Below are 4,792 nucleotides of genomic sequence, written 5' to 3'. Positions count from 1 at the left end.
AGTTCCCAGATTTGCATGAAAGAGTAAGGCAAAGACACAGAGACCACCACCAAAAAGTAGAGCAGGCAAAGTGCTGTAAGAGACACACAAATGAATGTGAACATGGAGTCAAAGGAGGGTAATTTCTTTTTAAATCAGTAAGGTCTCCCTGGAAGAGGCAGCGTTAGAGTAATTCCTTCTGACAGCAGCTTCCAGTCCTGAATCTGACCTCTCCCTTGCGCTCTGTCACATGGCTCCTTATAGCTGCCCAGCCCCACCCAGGCCCCTACCCCTCTCCCCTTTAAAACTCTGGCCGAGCATGGAGAAAAGCCTCTTTCTTGGCTTCTTTTGGCAAGTTGGAGCATGCTGCTACTTTCAAGAACTTTGATAATTATTAAGGCAGAATAAAAGAAAAATAGTTATGTTGAATGTATTAGTATGGCAATAGTCAAAATTCCAAGTATCAGGTTTCTGAACCCACACCCCAGGAGAAGGAAGCATATGGGTCACAAAATCTCATTATCTTCAGATGATAACCCCCTAGACCCAAAGGGCCAGTAAATCTTGTATGCACCACCTCTAGCTTCTTTCTCTTATGGCTTCTGAGTTATAACCAGCAACTGGCTATTAATTTCCTTCCTTCTTTCCTTCCCTCCTTCCTTCCTCTACCTACCCACCCATTCATTCAACATGAATTTATTGAACACCTACTATGTGACAGCCACTATGTTAAAAATTAAGTGGTCAATATTTTTCTGTGCACCCCACCACCAAGAATGAGTTTGATTCTACCCCAATGTATTAGGTTAGGGGGTACCTGAGTACCTCAAGTTAAGTGTCCAACTCTGGCTTTTGGCTCAGGTCATGATATCAGGGTCGTGAGATCAATCCTCACAACAGACTCCAAGCTGGGCCTGAGCCTACATAAGATTCTCTCTCTCCTTTTCCCTCTGCTTCTCCTCCTCCCACCCCCACCCCCACTCGTATGTGCTCTCTTTCCCTCAAATAAAAATAAATAAATAAATAAATAAATAAATAAATAAATAAATAAATAAATTAGGTTGGGTGGTTGTTCTTGATTCTTCATTCTTTTTTCTGCCAGTAACCTTACTGTGCTTCCCAGAATTGTAGAAAAATGATACTTCCCTGCCCCCATTGACTTTTGGCTTGGCTACGTGTGTGACTTGCTTTAGCTAATGAAATGTTAGCATATGTGACATTAATTAAAGGCATTCAGTGTGCTAGACATTTGGCTTGTGTGCTTGCACTTGTTATCCTTCATGAGAAGAAGATGCCCTGGGTAGCTGTTGCTCCCATAATGAGCCAATACAGGAGTAGATGTGACTTAGTTGATAATCCAGAGCTGAGCCCAGCAGAACTATAGCCAATCCACAGATGTCCAAGCCAGAAAAAAAAATGTTTGCATAAACATTTTAGAGAAAATTAGAGATTACTTATTATATAGCATTTTTCAGCAAGAGCTTACTAACAGGCCAGATAAGGACTAAACCAAACAAACAAAAGAACTCCCCTGTGTCCCCCTACACCATTTTTTCTTATTACTAAGATGCTATTTTTTTGGTGTGTATGTCCCAATCCCAGGGTCCTCTGAGTTTTAGTTTCACCTGTAAACTAGAGATAACAGGCAGGGATTAAATGGGTATTGTAGATAAAGTGCCTAGTACTATGTCTGGCATACAGTAAGTGCTTAATACATGGTAGCAGTTATTGAGGTGATTTAGGAAGATAATTCTGCAGCAGCATCAAGGATGCTTAGTAGGGGAAAGGGAAGCTAAAATAACACAATAAGAGTTTGCTGTGTGCCATGTGCTACTCTGTTCGAGTACTTTCTGTTTACTAATTCCAAGAAATCTCACAACCTTCCAAGGTAGGTCCGATCAGTTCACTGTATAGGTGAGGAAAGTGAAGCACAGAAAGATTAAGTAACTTTTTTAATGCCACACAGCTAGGAAACTGTTGTAGATGAAGAATTTGAATACAGGCGGTCTGGCTCCAGAGACTTTGTTCTTTTTGTCTTGAATTGAGGTATAGTTAACAAATGATATTAGATTAGTTTCAGGTGTACAACAGAATCATTGGATATTTGTATATATTCTGAAATGGTCTGTGCAATAAGTCTGGTTGACATCCATCACTGTATACAGTGACAATTTTTTTCTTGTTATGATGACTTTTAAGATTTAGTCTCTTAGCGGGATGCTTGGGTGGCTCAGCAGTTGAGCTGAATAAATAAGTAAAATTAAAAAAAAAGATTTAGTCTCTTAGCAATTTTTTTAAAAAGATTTTATTTATTTATTTCAGAGACAGAGAAAGAGCTCGAGAGAGGGAGAGTATGAGCAGGGGAGAGGGAGCAGAGGAATAGAGAAGCAGGCTCCCCAGTGAGCCGAGAGTTCCATGTGGTGAGGCTCATCCCAGGACCCTGGGATCATGACCTCAGCCAAAGGCAAACACTTAACCAACTGAGTCACCCAGGCGCCCAAGCAACTTTCATTTTTTTTCCCCAAGCAACTTTCAAATACACAATACAGTATTGTTAACCATAGTCACCATGGTGCACATTACATCCCCATGACCTCTTTATGCAAGGACTGGAAGTTTGTGCCTTTTGATCCCCTTCACCTATTTTGCCTATGTCTCATCTCTGCCCACATGCAGAGCCCTTGCTCTTAATCACCATGTGTACCACCTCTAAGCAGGGAGACCTTTTAGAAGTGTGGATGAAAAGTTGATATGAACCAAGAGGCAGAGCTGGACTAATCTAGGGCCCAAGGGCCTGCAAAATAGGAAACAAATGAAAGACACAACTCAGAGAGTAAGTATCATCTAGCAAGCTAACTTGGTAACCAGTGGCAAGTAGTGGGTGTTAGATGAAGAGGCAAAAGAATTCACTCTACTGTGCATGATTTTTGGAAATCATGAGAAGATAAATTCTCAATCAGTTGTATGTTCCGCGAAATTGTGTCATGTCCCAAGAAGTTATCGTGAGACATTTGAGAAGCTTGAGACATCTTATGCAGTGGATGGAGAATCCATCTGATTTTCGACTTCATAGTTTGCTCAACTATGAAAAGACGGGTGAACTTCCATTTGGTCTTTTTTCAACCCAGAGATTCCATTTCTTCTGTAGCTATGCCAAAGCCAACCATGTCAGAAGTGTCTTCTGTGTCCAAGCCTTGAGTAGGTGAAAATTAGCAACGTCCACATCTGACTCCAATATTGAATGTCTGCCTGGATTCACCCCTTCCAAAGAAGGACTCCCTTGCACACCCTTGACCAGGACCACTCACAGCTCTTCTCATTTCCTTTGGAAACCTTCCTAAACCTTCCTTATATTGTGAATTCAGATTTATTTACTATAAAATTGTTATCACACACAAAAACATGTTTTCACTGCTCAACTGATATATTTTTCTATCTGTAAAAATTGTTTCAGCATCTGGGAATTAGGATAGGCTATCTTATGATTTTTTTCCATTGAAATTAATGGAAATATTTTTTATTTTTGAAATTTTATTTTTGAAAATATCTTTTCACTGAACAGTAAGGCTTTTAGGAGAAAATGAAGAATAGTAAGTTTGGGTCATGTAGTGGGAATTCAGTATGTGTTTGATGAATGAGCAAATACCTGCATCAGTGAGAGTCACAGGAGGAAGGAGTTTCAAGACAGAGAAAGTGGGCTGGTGCTACTCCCTGTGTCAACAACACAGATGTTTTCTTGTTCAGTCCTTTGAAATCTGAGATTATGAAATCTAGAGATCAATAATCTTGGATATTTACAGTCTCCTTCTGAAATGTTAAAATGACTAATCCATCTCCAAGCTGTACGAGGCCACCCTCCCTCACAAACCAAGCCAGTCCTCAAGACTGGATTGCGTGGCTAAAGGCCAATGTTAAAATGCAGACATTGGTTTAGAGAGGTAGAAAATGAATCAATTGGAAGCCATGTTAATGTTGGCATTTATAAGTGTCCTAGGAGGGTGGGCTCTCCTCTGTCACACTGTCCAGAGGTTGAAACTTAGCATGGAGAAGGATACATGGCTGAAAAGAAGCCCCTGAAAAGACTGCAGAGGCCACATGTAAATGCCAACCATTTCCACCCTTGAGGGGACAAACATGCAGGCCAATGTCAACATTCCAAGGATGGCAAAACGGAAAGAAAGAAAAAAACCTGGGTTCTTGATGATATCATTAAACTACTGAATGAGCCAACCTTAGAACGTCCTTCCTCTGGACTTGTTATATGAGGTAATAAATGTCCTTACTGTTTAAGCCCCTGCTACTCAAGGTATGGTATGATTATTAGTAGCATCAACATGCCAGGGAGCTTGTTAGAAATGCAGAATCTCAGGGCGCCTGCGTGGCTCAGTCAGTTAAGTGTCTGCCTTCAGCTCAGGCCATGATCCCAGAGTCCTGGAATCAAGCCCCACATCAGGCTCTCCACTCGGCGGGGAGCCTGCTTCTCCCTCTCCCTCTGCCTGCTGCTCTCTCTCTCTCTGTCAAATAAATAATCTAAAAAGAAAAAAAGGGGCAGCCTGGGTGGCTCAGCAGTTTAGTGCCACCTTCGGCCCAGGGCCTGATCCTGGAGACCCGGAATCGAGTCCCATGTCAGGCTCCCTGCATGGAGCCTGCTTCCCCCTCTGCCTGTGTTGCTGCCTCTCTCAATCTCATTCTCTCTCTCTCTCTCTCTCTCTCATGAATAGATAAATTTTTAAAAAATTCTAAAAAGAAAAAAAAAAGAAAGAAAGAAATGCAGAATCTCAACCCTACTCCAGACCTACTAAGTCAGAATCTG

The sequence above is a fragment of the Canis lupus genome, chromosome X, assembly GCF_048164855.1.
Source record: "Canis lupus baileyi chromosome X, mCanLup2.hap1, whole genome shotgun sequence".
In the NCBI taxonomy this organism is placed as follows: Eukaryota; Metazoa; Chordata; class Mammalia; order Carnivora; family Canidae; genus Canis; species Canis lupus.
Note: the sequence above shows the minus strand (reverse complement) of the source record.